We start from the raw sequence: 16409 nt of genomic DNA, 5'->3' as shown, positions 1-16409 counted from the left end.
TTTTCTTTATTTGTAACGTTGCCTTCCATTTTTTTTCTTTATTTGTAACGTTGCCTTCCATTTCTGAAGTTCATTCTGTAACGAGCATCTACTGCGGGATCATAACAATATTAAAACTACACTTAGTCATGTCACAAGAAAAACGTATACCTTTTATTTCAACATACGAAACGTGGTTGCATTATTTCGCGTGGTCATACAATCAATGGTGAAAAAAGTGTCCACGTTAGGGAAAAAAGATTAACAAAGTAAAAATGTATTTACCGTTTCGGTTGCATCTGTGTAACTACTGGGGGTTTGTACCTTACATGTAACTCAAATTCGGGGAAACTGGGACTGTAACCTCGGTGGGATAAAGAGCCAAATCGGCCCTGCCAGATTAAAGCATGCATGCATCCTTAAAAATAAGACAAATCTGCGTTGAGCCACTAAACAACCCTACTATACAAAGCTAGGGAAGGGTTAGTACGTACCCAAGCCCAAATATGCAATGCAAACAACTACGACAGAGATAAACATGGCTTGATGCATCGGGGGATACTGAAGAACAATCTGCCACCGCAAAAATAAAAGTCTGAGTATGGCAGATGAAACAAGGCAAGCATAGAGAAATACTGTTTTATCTGAAAACGGTCTTTAGTTGCTGGTGTGGGGTTAGATGGGGATGTAATGCTCAGGGCGACAGCAGTTTATATCGACTTCGGCAGCGGGTTTGCTGCTGCCCGCTGTTTTGAACGAGGGAATGATTTAAAACAAGCAGCCCGAAACATGTCGTTTAAGTTAAATGGCCTCGCAATGCTGGCAAATGGCCGGAGGGAAGCCGGATGGGGGTGGGAGAGCCTGGTGGGGGGGGGGCGGGAATGCTAGCGAGGGGAGGAGAAGTGTGGCAGGCAGATTAGGGAGATGCGCGGAGGGAAGCCGGATGGGGGCGGGAGAGCCTGGTGGGGGGGCGGGAATGCGAGCAAGGGGAGGAGTAGTGTGGCAGGCGGATTAGGGAGATGCGCGTGTTTGTGTGGTCACATGACCAGCTTTTGTGGTCACGTGACTCACATGCACTGTGGAAAAACCGCTGTGGTTTGACGAGTCGCTGTAGCACTTAAATTCTCGCCTATTACATTCGCAAGCAAATGATAATAGGCGAAACCTAAAAAGGTGCTTTAAAGAAGGTATTACAAAGAAAGTGGCAGTGGAAATGGGAACATGGAAGATGAAATATGAAGGCAACCATACCTGATAGAAGAGAGAAGCAGTTAAGTGAGAGGGAAGTGAAGGAGGAGTTGGCTTTATGCAGTTAAATCGTACTTTATCACAGCTGCTTTGCAACAAGCCCCATTTAGGCTGACTCCCTTTTAGTTTCATCTTTGTTGGACTAGCATTTTTTTCAAGGCTGTTAGTGACTCTCATAGAAGGCAGCATGTTGTGGGGCCCCACACAGACCATTTGTCCTTCTGTGCTTTTTGTCCTTTCCCATGTTCTCTCTCTACAGCCGTCAGTCCCCCATTTACACTCCTCTTATAACCTTTCCAAAGCATTTCCCTTCCTTCCAGCTTTCTTACCAATATGTCCTGTCCACTTTTCTAGTGCCTTGCTACTTCACTTTTCCTTCTTACTCTCAATCCATCCTCTACAAAAGTAAAAGTCAGGGTGACAAGATAGCCACCCTAACCACAGACACCACAATTATGGCTCACCTCGATGTACAACATAAGAATCCTGAAACTGTAATTCAAATATGAATGTTTTACATCGATATTTACAAATATTCCAAAACTTTAATGTTATATATAACTGGATGAGTCAGACTCTGAGGTGTAACTGCAGAAAGGCCAGAAGAATTGTTAATGAATGGAACATTATGAAGCACAGTTGAATAACTGAACTAAAGTTGGCAGCCACCAAATCAAGTCTTTCTGATTTTTCCAATAACCAGTTCTGGCTACCCTTTATTTGCCTAGATATGTTACCCCTAATTCTTGTAAATAACTTTCTAAAGACTTTAGTCTGCTCAAATTATACTCACATTTTTATCTAGTCTATTAAGTCTTTTTAAGTAGCACATCGAGGCTGCATGAAGATCTGTTGTAAAAACTCTTGATAGGGTGGGATGCGCATAAATGCTGCACTTCAACCAGAAGTCATAATTGTATAGTACGCTAGTTTTTCTGTGCTTTGCAGGTTAAGAACGTACAAGGCACAGGGTTAGTATTGCATCAACCAAAGGAGACCTCAAACAAACTACTTGCCCACTCGCTATGGTGAGTCATATTTCATCAAGGCGAGCTATTTTTAGGGCCCACTCACCCGCTCTGGCAAGCGGACAGATAACAACTGGTCTGTTCACTCACAAAGTAAATGAGCACTAAAGATGCCTTAAATCTTGTTTTTATCTAGTCACATTTACCCTGTATTCAGAGAGAGATCAAGAGTCAGTTTGTATTCCTACATTTGCTTTTCTTTATCGGACTGTAATGTTGGAAGACTTTGTAAAGTGAACTGTTTAACAACCATGTTGTGCATAGAGTGTGACATCAAAGGTTGTAAGATTCAAGGCTTTATCTCTAACAAAACATTGAAATGGCTAATATGTGAAGTGTACAAACATTTTGCAATATATTTCAGAAGCTATGAAGGCAACTTTTTTATTTGTGTGGTGAAAAAAAGAATGTTATAGGATGAAAACAAAGCGGTACACTTACTTCGCGATGTGCAAATGATAAATATCTTTGCAGAAACCCAATTTCCATACATTGTCTGTCTGTACGCTATATAGTTTTATCCATAAAACTGCATGTTAGTGGGAAAGTTTGTTGCCATTTTAATGGAGAATGGAAAATGTGCTGTCTGTAAATGACAGTGCATTACCATATCATGTTTTAGTAATACACCTTGTAAAAGTGAGTTTTTAAACAGGAACTGAGAAATATTCCTGCCCCCACCCTGATGAAAATGCTATTAGTAAACCAAGAAACAAGTCAGGGGTCATGTGTATCTTATATGTGGGCTCGATTCTTATTATACATGGAGAAAAAGTTTAGTCTATTAAATAAATGAAAGAAAATTAGTTTTTTATAGCAAATATGCTGAACTCACAAATTTAAAGGTGCTCTTATATCTGGTAATTAAGAAAAATGTGGCTCTATAAAATAAAATATTTGCCTAAGATCAAAGTTGAGACCAGTTTATGGGTCAAGTACATTACAGCTAGGTTGAGTAGATTATTCAAGTTACAGTACTAGAAAAAGTTACTACACCTGCAGTGCAGCGATACAAAGAACTGTACAGGTGTATGAATTTTGGACGATTGCAGGACTTTATCACAACTCAACATGCTAAAACTGCGCTCAGCAAGAAACTATTTAAAAATATGTAAATTAATTTTAAAAAGAAACAAGAAAAATAGATGTATAAGTTTTCCTCCTTGATAGGCATCTGGAATTAGACAATGTTCTTAAACCCATGATGTTCTCACAGAAGCCCTCCAAATACTTCCAAAGTTAAAAAAAAAACAAAATAAACACTAGAAGAGTTCTCTCACAGGCATGAGCGACTACAGTGGGCTCCAATGGTACTTCACACATACCAGCCATACATCCAAGGTGTAGCAATGAAAGGGAGTACTAAGTAGACATATGTCCAGCAACACAAGCAAATTGATCTCCTACCACAGAAACCTTGCAGCACTAACACTAGACAGCAGCTCTGTAAAGACGCTGCTTCTAAACGGGAAAGCATCAACATCACGGGTAATCATCAGACCTCAAAACACAAACAGTGTGGAGGGTCACCTCGGGTAGTCAACAGTATCTGGCACCATCTGCATATACATTCAATTGTTGCATGTTCGCTTGTTCAGTAATACACACCACTTTCTAGACTTGGTCTACTCTTTTGTTGTTATGTAATCATCAGACCTGCCAACTCAGAACACTGAATAATCCAACTAGAATGCCAATTGGTCATAATAGAGAAAGCAATTAATCAAAATCCATCAACAACTGTAAAGATATTGATTCATTACATGTATACCCTCTACGGAACCATCTGCTGGCACTAAAAATAGGTAATACTATCCAACTCTATAGTCAGTCAAATTGGCTTTATTTCAATATAAAACATCTTTTTTTAGTAGTAGTAATAATCTTTATTCGGCAAAATTGTTCACCATAAAAGAGTACATATGCACAATAAATATTCAATTCCCCGGCTAAAACAATAAAATATAATACAGCATAAAAAGATATCCTGAGATAAGGAATGCTCCACAGTCACTGATTTAAGTGAAGGTATCTTCGGTTACATGCATCAGTCCGTTGGTAACCTAGAATGCAATTTCAGTAACCGGGAGCGCGTTAGCCAAACGCTACCCAAAAATGTTGCCACCCCGCATATCATGACAGTGGATGATGAATCGGTGGAAAGTACACGTAATGCCAGACAATGACACCTCAACCCCAACTCCCTACATACAGGTTTCAACCAGATTTTCCGGGCCACTTTGTAGGCGGGACAGGCAAAGAATAAGTGGGCCACAGTTTCCTTTGGTGCTGCACAGCCTGGACACGAACGCAAGGGGGCACCAGATTTAGACCACCTCATGGTGAAATCATGCACCGGGAGCGTTCCGTACCTCAGTTTTAGGTATAGCGCTCTATCTAGGGGTTTGGTTATCAGGTCAAGGAAGGGTTACAGTTTTTTCACCCATTTAAATTCCAAAAACCGATCCGTGAGTGAACCCCCATCCAAACCACTCAGTTCCTCGCCCTGTACCCAGTCCCAGTAAAGCTTTTTAATCACTTCCTTGGGCGGCGGCATCTGAGACTCCCATGCGTCTTAGTCCTAGTTTAAGGACCAGGTCTCTCACATTGCTCAGCCATCCAATTTTTTTGCCAGTGTCGAGCAGTAGAAGGTCATCCAACCCTTCAGCGTATTTAGCAAGCTCCTCAGTCCTTCTTAAGCGGGTTCAGAAAAGCAATGGGCGTAGCCTCACCAAGTCCTTAAGGGCTCTTCTGCCCAAATCTAATCTCAGGGGGGGATCAACGGAGTGGAAGCGGGAAGAGCCACCACCTTCCTCAAAAAGTTTTTTTCCGCTATGGAGAGATCTGATACATTTTCGAACCCCCAGAGCTTGGAGCCATATAATGCCGCCGGGAGTATCTGGCCCTCGTAAATCGCCATGGCCAGGGAGACAGGTTTACTACTTGACTCGCGAAGCTCCCTCAGTCACCCCAGATACTCTTTGGTGGCTGAGTGACATTTTGGCCAGATGGTCCTTCCAGGTCATTCGACTATTTATCCGAACTCCAAAATAGTCAAATGAATCGACCATCTCCAGGGGAGCCCCATTAAGCGAAAAATTATTTTTAAATCTTTTGGAGGGTGAGAATGTCATCAATTTAGTTTTCGAGGTATTGATGATTAAGCCTCTATTAGTGCAGAAGGAACTAAATCGATTCAAGAGTTTTTGCAGACCCACTGGGGATTTGGAGATCAATAAGGTGTCGTCGGCGAAGAGTCAAGTGGAGATTCTTTCCCCCGCCAGGGATGGGGCATCCGACTCTTCCCCTTTCAGATGGTCCACCACTCCATTCACAAATAGGGAAAAAAGAGTCGGGCCGTAACACAACCCTGGCGTACTCCCCTCCTCACAGGGACCCTATCCGTTAACTGACCCTGGGTACCCCATCTGATCCTCGCATAATTCCCCTCATGGAGTTTTACGATTAAACTCAGGAGTCTACTGGGGAATCCCATCCCTCCTAGGATCTCCCACAATTTAGCCCGGGGGACCAGGTCAAAAGCTGTTTTAAGATCTATGAAGGCCATATATAAACTGCCTTTTTTGATGGTAACTGCCTTCCAATAGATAACAAAAAAGCGAAAGACCTGGTCCATCGTGCCTACCTTCCTTCGGAAACCCGCTTGGAGGTGGGAGAGGATACTAGCCTCCTCCATCCAGTCGCCAACCCTTGAGATGATGACCCTGCCGACCACTTTCTGAATTATATCTATCAGACTGATAGGTCTGTAGTTGGCAGGGTCATCCCTTGCCCCTTTCTTAAACACTGTTACCACCTCGGCCCCCTTCCAAGAATCTGGCACCGGGTGTCCCCTAGCAATCAAGTTCATTATTGTGGCGATTAGATTGGCCCAAGCCAGAGGTTCCGCAATCAACAGGTCCCCAGGGATCCCATCCGGACCGGCCGCCTTCTTGGGGGTTAGATGTCTAATAGCCATTGCTACTTCAGAGGCCGTGAATGGAAGATCGTCCACCCCTGTGGTATCCCCATCTCCAAAACTTGCTACCCCGGGACTGTTTATCTCTTCATTACCGCCATATAGGGCTAAAAAGTGGTTAAACCATTGCTGGCTAGTTATGTGAGCTGCTAATGGTTGCGATCTCCCCTGCCTGGCTCTGTTAATCAGATCCCAAAAAAGGTTCGGGTTCCTCCTGCTCACAGCATTAGTTAGGTCTTGCCAATGCTGTTCCTCCCATTCGCGTTTAGCCAGCGATAGTACTTTCAAGTAGTCCTTCCTAGCCGCTCTAACTAGCAAAGGATCCCTGGAAAGTAGGGCTTATGTCAGATTTTTCCTTTTGCCCTTACACTGGTCCGAATACCAAGGTTTATTTGTGATGGGAGGTGTAGTGTTTTTCCTATGGCTTTTCCCTTTGGAGGTAAAGAAATTACTAACTTGCTCTAATGTGGCTTTATAAGCTGAGTCAAGGGAACATATCTTTAAAAGCAATATACAAACATGTTAAAAAGAAATAAAAAGGCCAATTCGCAAAAGATACATCAAACAGGAAAGATGCGAATGGCAACAATAAATTACATAAACTAGACAAGGTAAAAGATGATTAAACAATGTATGTAAGCCTTTTTGATCTGATTAACCATGCCCAGCTTAAAAACTTCGCCATACCAAAGACAAATAGGAGCCGTGTATCGGATTTCAGTATTCGTAAGGCTACACTATAATGCTGGTACCCAGCTCTTGACACAGGGGTTTAAGCCACTTGAGGCAAATACTTTATAGGCAGGGCATTCGAATAAGAAATGGGGGACCGACTCAGTCCTGGAGGCACAGAAAGGACAAAACTTGCTAGTCTGTGCCGGAATCTTCCAGCGAGCGGTTAGTTCTCCCAAGGGAAGGACACCTATTCTAAATTTAAAATATAGAGCTCTATCTCTAAATTTTGTAATTGCATCGAGATAGGGTTCATATAGTATTACTTCCTTTATCAATATAAAGTCTCTAGAAGTTCGACACAGATTAGGGTTGGTATTCCTTTTGTTCGATACCCACTGCCACTAGGCTTTTTTTAATAAAGCCTTCGGGGGTGCAGACATAGAATGCCAACCCTATACTACAGCTCATTCCAAAGCAAACCACGCCTAATTGGTCAAATACAAGAGCTTCAGAACGAGAAGAATAAAGTAAAGGGAAAAAAGAGGCAAAACACTTCACAGTTCAATTGACAATTCAACATGACAACCGGCAAAAGATAGGTGTGTGCCTAGAAAACAACCCCACTGACAGGCTAAATTCATACAGTGGATCCTAAAGAGGCCTTTTAAGAACGGTGGCAGAGCCAGGTCCAGTACCCAAACACAAACTAGTTTATGCACACCTGGTTTAGATACTACTCTACATGACTAGCTGGTAGGATTTAACCTAGAGCAGGTTGGTAGACTATAGGGCAGTGTACATGAATTGATGAAACTGAATTTTGCTTCATGGTTAACTGTAAGAATTTGAGCAAGTTCCAATTCCAGCTTTGGCACTTAATCCAAAATAAACCAGTATGTGGCAGTTAATTTCTGCACCTCAGATTCTTAACTTCAGCAATGTAATATCACGATAAGTGCAATTAAAAATATGAAGTACTGAAATAGAGTTGCATCCCAATAATATTATACCTTTACGCCAGTTTCTCAACTAAACTGCACATATCATGTTATAAGTACAGCATCCCTTGATATAGCTACACCTGTAACAATGTAGAATACTTTCCATAAAAAACGACACTGGTCCTTAGAGCAAAGCAATTGCTAAATCAAATACCTGGAAAAAAGTCTCCCAACAGAAAAATGTGAGAACACATTGCTTATGCACCAAAAGGCAGATTGGCCCTTCATTTGATAAACACATGTGATGATGGGTTTTATAACAAGAATCTCAAGCACACGAAACATACCAGCATCGGGGGTGGCGCCACCATTGGAGAGGAGGAGCGTGACCACAGTAAAGTTACCCCACAAAGATGAAAAATAAAATGTTAATACATTACCATTTTATTTTTCATCCTCCCGTCCTGACACTCATCAAGAAGGGGGCTGGCTGTTGCTTAACGACAGCAGCAGGGAGGGTGGTGGGATGTATTTTCACTTTTCAAAGTGTGCATATCTTTTTGACTGGCTGTCTTATGACGGCCAGCCACACATGCGCACTTTAAATCCTCTAATCCCGCAAGAGTAAGTACAGGGCTCCAGTATTCATGGGAGCTGCAAGTGAGGCCACTCCCTCTAATCAGAGTGCTGCTCTTACAGCATAAGAGCAGCGACAGGATTGGTGCCCACACTGCAGCATCCAGTTAAGAAGAGAGAAGGAGTTGAGGAAGTCGGAGGACAGGGATAAGGCAAGTTTTTTTTTTAATTAAAATATTTGCACGCACGACCGCCCCATGCCTCCCCCTTAGATGCCAGCCATCACTGAACAGCATCCTGTGATTTCTTCGGTTCAAACAAGCATTCAATATGAGCAAAGGAAAAGTGTGGAGAAAAACATCATTAGAGAGAGGAGCACACTGGGGTCAAAGAGACCCAACATAGAAAAAACAAAGTCAAGAAGGCTATGCATGGAACACCAATTGATTTAGGCCATCATTACTTAACGATGTCCCACTGCTTCAAAACCAATTCTAAACTACTTAATAGGGGCATAAGTGATCATTTACATTTCAAGTCATCAAGCAACCACACACAAATCAAATCACGCCCCTCATTACGGACCATGCTTATTAAATCAGACTTCGTAACATAATAGCTAAAACAGTAAGGTTAATGTGATGCTTAACAGAGGTTTAAAAACTGTCTTTCACCAAAGCAACCTACAAACTGATGGGTTCTGTGGTGGATTCTGGTAGCTCAATGCCAAGATGACAGACCATTGTTGAAATGCGTAACAACCTAAGAATTAAAGTGTATAACATTTTGGACACCACAGTTTAGTAAAGGGAGGATCAAAGTGCTCTCAACAAAAGATGTCCATACCACAACTGTATCACAATGCTTTAGCTCAGAAATTGTGAAATCCATAATCAAAACACTCCTCTGGACAGCCTCTCAGCCTCCAACAAGCCCACAGAGACCATAAAGGACAACATAGAAGAGGGCATGTATGAGCAAACCTAAGCCCAGTCTTTCAGTTTCTCAACTTGTAGCAAATGTGGAGGCTTCTTTGTAAAAAGTAGCGAATAAGTTTAGCAGCTCTGAGCAGAAACAACAGGATATTGCTCTGGGGGCAATCAGAAAATCAAACATACAGAAAAAGGTAACAATCAACTATTATTGTTAGCAGCACAGAGAGCATGGTTATCACCACTACTAGTGCCTGAATTTATATTTACTTCACTTTAGAGAAAAACAGGTTGTGCAAAAAGACGTATAGCAGGGAAAGAATGATCGACTGGAATGCAGCCTTCAATAATTACCAGCAGCTGGGATCAATTCAAGCATTCCACCCATCACCTCGTTATCTCAGTGTTACGTCCAAATGGGACTGGCATATCCAAACGTGGGTACAGTGCCCACATAAGAATCAAGCAATAATTCAAGAAGATGATTCAAGAGGCTCCAACCGGCCTGTGGTTACTTCCTTGTGCATTTGGAGGGGAGCTGGCCTATTCCTACTCGACCAAGTTTCTATCCGGTCTCAGCCTAAAGAGTCAGAGGGAAACATGATAGATTGGAATGCAGCCCTAAGTAACTACTAGAAGTTGAGATTAACTTAAACATTCAACCAATCACCTTTTGTTTTCTTTATAAAAAAAACAAGTGGTCTACCACTAGGGCCACTCAACAGAGTTGCCTCTTGTAGATCCAGATCACAATGTTGCTCAGGGAATAATAAACATTGTAATAACTAGAGAATGGACACTACACAGCTGCCTGACGCTCACTGCCAGTGCTCAACAGTATGGTACTTTTTGGATCAGTCAGTTATTGCTTACCTCCCTCCTACAAGACTGGATTGTGCAAAAAGTCTGCTCACAAATGGAGCCGCAGATGCTCACATCACTACGGCCTTTCTACTGGACTCAGATATGGAAAACCAAGGTTTTAGTTAATATCCCAAAGCCAGTCACGAGTCGGATATGAAATACTCAAGTATGATAATGACCAATATGTTGTGAGGCACATAAGACAAACTATTCTAACGGTGTTACTAAAAACCAACGAGAAAACAAGCAAGTGTGCTAGGCGAAGATGGGTACACCAAAACCAAATAATTGCTTACAGGGTCCTACGGAAGCACAGGCACACTTGCATAATCCTTAGCGCAAAATGCGACTATCCAGGCCACAATAACATATTGTGAAGAACTAAATCGTCACCCATTCGCAAGTTAACACCCCTGGTGTGATCCTCAGGCGACAACCTGTCTCCATTTGGCAAAATTAAAATCCAGAAGCAAGCACAAGATTGAGAATAAACAGAAATGTAAAATCAGTGACTTCAACAAGCTACAGTGTGGATTCTATTTGTTAAAAAAGAAGCTAAATATCACTTCGATCATGTGAACAGGTTCACTTGATATGAAGGACAAAGGGGTGCATAAATGGAGGGCCTCTCTTACATATCTGAAGCCCCCCCCCCAACCACTTCTCTTCGGACACCTGCCACCTCCCTCACTGAGAGCACTCCCTCCAGGCCTCCTCTAAAAAAATCCTTCTCTTAGAATTCGTCGGAGCCCGATCCCCGCCAAGACGGCGATCCGCTACCCGGCCTCCATGTAAATACCATGTTCCTCATCTCAGACACCTACGCCTGTAGCCCTGTACGTATCGAATTAGCAAGCCCCACACAGCACATTAGACCGAGCGATATCGCTTCAACACAACAGCTTCCTATTAAACTGCCACATTTAGCCTCACCCCAGGGCACTCGAGCGCAGCTTCTCACCCCATTTCTGCTCGATTTGATCCAACCCCACAACCCGGTAAAATCACCCATACCTCTTAGAGACCGCCAGCCTCTCAACTATAAATATGAACCCACACGTACCAGATTGACCACCTGTCCAGAATGTAACTGGACAGTCCGTTATAGCTCCTTTAACGGGCGTTTTCTGTCCATATTTTACGGCGAGTAGGGCCGGGGCTTGGGAGCACCCAGCGGTGTTTGCCAGGCCTGAAATCTACACAAGCCCAATCCGCTCTCAAAAAAAGTTAAAAACACGCACAGTTCCTACCGAAACGAGTGCGCTACGAGCCCAATCTCGAATATTTTAGTAGGCACCAACAAGCCATAAATACCCATCCTTTGCAATTATTACTTTAAAGGGCCTGGATAGGCATCACTAAAGGTAAAGACAACTGTACAAAATGTCAAGGGACTCATACACTTGTCTATTCCCTTGATGGTGTATACTGATTACAATGTATTCATTAAGGGTAATTATGCACTTTTCTTAAATACGATATTAACATGGTGGGATGGAAGCACTTCCTTTTCAAAGTGCTTAAAGAATGAATCAGCCACACAGGGTTTTAACATTTTGCTGTAAAAGATAACCAACCATGCTAAGATGGCCGCAGCCGTACCCTCGCACTGTGTCCTATTTTAGTTTCAGTTAAAGTCTTCAATTCGGAAACCTTATCTCCTTGACTGCGAGACCGCCCCTCCTAAAATGCTACATGGTAATTGGCCAAATAATTTACAACCGAGTTTCGATTGGCGGGTTTAGTACACCCATAAGATGCTGTCATTCATAGGAGATGCCAGTTGTCTTTAAATAAAACCCAAACTGGCACATTTAGAAAATAAACAGAAATCAGGGCTAATTTATAAAAGACAATGGACGGAAAATATTAATACCACGTACAACACGGGCTACAGCGATGGCAAGCATTTGCTCGTCATCAAATAGAAGCAACACTGTCTCTTTTGCTATGGGGGTTGGCGGATTGGTTGGAATATTCACATCTGCTGATTGGCTACAACATTTTCTGTCGGTTACGTATGGTGCTGTGGTTTCCGGACTCTACGGTGCCTCCGCGAGTTGCTATTGGCAGAGGAACGTTTGTCAGGTTTTCGTTAGTTGAAGTTATATTGCTAAAAGAGTACGTCCTCGAGTACTAAGTTTACCTGCTGCACGTCGCCGCCTTTCATCAGTGGGGGGGATTCCTGGTTCCTCACTGGGTGATTTTGCTCGTCCATCTCACTGAGCCGGCGCCTGGTTGTCAGGCGGCCGTTAAACTCGGCGAGCTGCGAAGGGATTAGGGTTATTAGAGAGCAGACTCTTCTCCCAGACCATTCAGTCTGACTGGAATTGACTGTTCCGCTCCACCCCGCAATACATTTTGTGGCGCCATCCGCAGTCGCGAGCCACTCGGCATCGAAGTCACGTGAACAAGATACTATCCTGGTTAAGCATTCCAATCGGAGCAGCCAATGAACACTACACGATCAAAACTACATTTCCCATGACCGTTTCAAGCTTCACCACAGGTACAATAAACAGTCTGGTCTAATATGGTCCATATGAGACAGACAGTCACCCAAAAAAAACATCTCTTTCTGTGCAAAATAAAACAAAAACGCAACACTAAAAGAATAACCAACAGTCCACTGAAAACAACTTTCAACACGAAATCCATACTGGAACAGGAATTCTATTACAGAACGGGAGGCTTCTGATTATGCTTCTCTTTCTATTTATTTGCTACTCACAGCAGCCAATGAAAACGTTTTTGTATGCAAATAAACGACATTTCCCATGATGCATGGCTTATTTATCACATCCTGTATGACCCCATCAGAGCCACTATATATTGTTGCTGAGCCTCTTTCTTTGCTGCTCCCTCAGAGTTTGGCTTTCATTATCATACAATATTTGATCCATGTGCATTATAGTGCTTACTGTTTAATGGGCTTTAATGCTTCGGCCTTGATTGTATGTCGCGCTTCACAATTTAGTTTAAAACACGCTTGAGCGTTGTATTGGACGAACTCCCGCTGGGAGCTCAGATATGCTAATTACCTTTTTTGCCCCAACGGGCAGTGCATTCATTAGTCTCCCGCTGGGAGCAGGTACCGCGCTGTCCCCGTCAGCGTTATTTTTGCTTTAATGTGCGCGCTACTGGGACTTCCAGCTAACGGCTTCCCTTGTTTGCCGGTGCAGTCAAATTGAGAGCTTGCATCGCTCCGACGTGCAAAGTCCAATTGGGCTACTTTTTGTGCCACACACGTCGCCAGGCCCCCTGATTGCTCTGTAGCTCATTGAGCCTGGGAAATTACTCTGAGCAATTGTATTTACTTGGCTGCAATAAGCGCCTGGCCCCCTGAAGTGAGCACACTCTCCAAATATCAGTGGTTTTGGCTCTCCCTACGCCCTGTGGGCTGCAACAGTGCATATACAGCTTTGCTGAGGAGCTAGGTGCCTGATTCTTTTGGTGTGCTGTGGGTTGGCTCCTCCCTGTACTCCTCTGTGTTGGTCCTCATTTTGTCAAGGCTGTTACATACCTTACAGGAAAGGAAGACTGGGTCAGGTATGAAGAGGATGATGAGTACCAAGAGGAAGTGCAAACAAGTTCTCTGGAGGACAATATTGTTGAAGCTCTGGACGTCTCTGTCCAAGAGTCCGTCAACCGGGCCATAGAAAGGCAGTTCCTGGTACTGTGCAGTAGGCTCTGGCTGCTGCGTTGAAACCCATTACTAAGCAGTTAGAGAGGTTTGCTAAGTGGCATGGTTATACGGCACCAGGTGACCCTCAAAAGGGTGTGGCATCGGACGCGCCTAAGGCGAAGTCATGGCCTCATGCGGGTACGTTAGCAACACTACCTAAACGTGCTACTCAACCTAGCATGGGAGATGAGGTTAAGCGCCAATACACTGATACAGATACGAATACTACAGGGACTGACACCCGAGGAGGAGGAGGCCCCTCCCAAGAAGCAATCACGACATTCAAAGATTGTGGAACAGGATCCACCTCAAACCTTGAACATACCCTTTACCTTTAATCCGGCCGCCATTGTACACCCTAGGTCGTCGGATGGGGCACCGGCCCCAGAGGTGGCTGCATATATCTTCACAACAACCTGCGTAAAAGCTTTGATAAGGAAGTGCGTAACATGTTGCGTTCAGAGTGCCCTAGTCACGATATTCCTGATAAAGTGGCAGACACACCGGACATAAACGTCAGCGTACTTACATTTCTAAAGAAGTTCGCTAAAGACCCCAAAAAGGGAATTGATCGTGCCTGGCGGGGCTGTCAGGACAAGCTCCTGGATGTGGCGGGGCCACTGGCCAAAATCTTGGAAATGGCCCTGGAGGCGAAAGAGTCTGGTGCTCTCGTAGACCCCGACGTCTTAGCTGGATGGACACAAAGGGCGATCTGTTTGTTGGAGAACGCCAACTGTGCTATCTCCACTGAGAGACATAAATTGCTCCTCATACGGATGGACTCTAATTTGATGGAGCTGGCAGCGGCAGAACTGGGCCCTTTGGATGAGGGTAATCTCTTTGGTGAACGCTTCGTGAAGGACGTTTCCTAATATGTAGGTACATTCACGTCCCTTGACAAGGCCTAATCTTGGCATAAAGTGGGTTTTCCAGACTGGCCTTTTTAACCGGGCCTGGTGAGGAAGAGGACGCTCACCGGTACCATCAAGGTCCTCAGCGAGGAGACTACGGCCGCGGTCGAGACAAGTGGGATTCCACTCATGGGGGTACCTTCTACCCCACCAGGCAGCACTTCAACAGAAGGCGCTTCAATAGAGGTGGACATCGAGCTGGCTTCCAAGGTCCCGAGTCTGCAGGTAAGAGTTACAGAAATATTTCTGTTACACTTGGGGGGGTCATACACAGTTTTTCTATCACAATTGTGCTCTGATATCAAAAGATGCGTGAGTTCTACTGATAATTCAGGATTTTCACCTAGAATTTTATCAGGCTCCTTTTCAGGACATTTCACCCCGACAACTCTCTTTTTCCCAACTAGAGTGCGATTTTATAGATGCAGAACTCAACGCTTTGCTGCAGAAACACACAATTGCATATTGCTACAATGGTCCTCGCAGTTTTTGCAGCAATATCTTCCTGGTTCAGAAGAAAGGCGGAGGTCACAGGTTAGTACTGAATCTAAAGGAGTTCAACCATTACATGACCTACAACCATTTCAAGATGGAGAGCATCCATCTCTTAGCAGATTTGCTAAAGGAAGGAGACTGGATCGTCCGGTTGGATCTGAAAGACGCCTACATGTCAATTCCTATTTTTCCTCCTCACCGCCGTTTTCTGCAGTTTAAGTGGCAGAACCGGTGGTTCAAATATTTGGTCCTTCCTTTCGGACTTTCCTCAGCGCCGTGGTGCTTCACCAAGGTCATGAAACCAACTGGTGATAGCGCACTTACGAGAACAGGGCGTCCGCATGGTGATATATCTGGACGATATACTCATCATGGCACAAACTCCGACTTTAGCTGCTCAACATTTGCCCATGACCATGTCTATTCTTCAAAACTTGGGTTTTGTGATCAACAAACCCAAATCGGCTCTATGTCCTTCTCAGACTATGGACTTTCTGGGGTTCATCATAAATTCGCAAACGGCTCAATTGAGCCTTCCCCGCTCCAAATTGAAAGATATAAAAAAGGGAGCTTTCCGCTCTGTTGTCCAAACATTGCAGGAGATTCCCAGGATAGAAGGTCTTCTGGCATCCTCGATACAAAGGATATTTCCGGGCCCTCTTCACTACAGGGCCCTTCAGAGATTGAAGATTCAACACCTTCGGAAGGGTCTGTCCTACACGGACCGGGTTCCACTTTCCAACGAAGTGCGAGAGGAGATATAGTGGTGGCTGGGCCACGTGGATGCGCCAAGATGCTCCTTGGAGTGATAGAATGCGCTATACAAAAGCCATTTTACATTACATTACATTACATCTTCGGCTCTCAACCAGAAGTAGTCATAGAGTCAGACGCCAGTCATTGGGGCTGGGGGGCGCGCTGCAGGGATATCTCCACCGGAGTTCCCTGCGCAAGTTGCACATCAATTGCCTAGAACTGTTAGCGGGGTCGTTCGCGATCCGGACACTCTCTCCCAAACAAGTCTCCGGCTGCATCCTTCTGCAGATGGACAATATATCAGCAGTGAGGTATATCAACTAGTTGGGAGGTGCTAGGT

At 44.0% G+C, this 16409-nt stretch overlaps 1 protein-coding gene and 1 long non-coding RNA gene across 8 annotated transcripts in view; both read right to left on the bottom strand.

Annotated features, from left to right (window-relative positions):
* RC3H1 (ring finger and CCCH-type domains 1) overlaps positions 1 to 12626 on the bottom strand; it is an 828931-nt gene extending 816305 nt beyond the window's left edge. For 3 of the 7 annotated variants that reach the window (XM_086956752.1, XM_086956775.1, XM_086956812.1), the window contains exon 1: positions 11286 to 11422. The gene's annotated coding sequence lies outside the window, so the exon portion shown is untranslated. Of the gene's footprint in view, positions 1 to 11285; positions 11442 to 12368 lie in introns of those variants that run through there. The other 4 variants (XM_086956761.1, XM_086956804.1, XM_086956790.1 and 1 more) reach the window with 4 other exon arrangements.
* On the bottom strand, positions 649 to 9124 carry LOC147747921 (uncharacterized). The gene is made up of 4 exons (XR_015299697.1): positions 7182 to 9124; positions 6729 to 7101; positions 3912 to 4116; positions 649 to 3756 (listed from the first exon to the last, which is right to left on the bottom strand). It is a non-coding gene; the product is annotated as an uncharacterized LOC147747921 (long non-coding RNA).
* Positions 12627 to 16409: the final 3783 nt, after the last annotated feature.

The sequence above is a fragment of the Lissotriton vulgaris genome, chromosome 1_1 (assembly GCF_964263255.1).
Source record: "Lissotriton vulgaris chromosome 1_1, aLisVul1.2, whole genome shotgun sequence".
In the NCBI taxonomy this organism is placed as follows: Eukaryota; Metazoa; Chordata; class Amphibia; order Caudata; family Salamandridae; genus Lissotriton; species Lissotriton vulgaris.
This window is presented reverse-complemented; position numbering and strand designations above follow the sequence as displayed.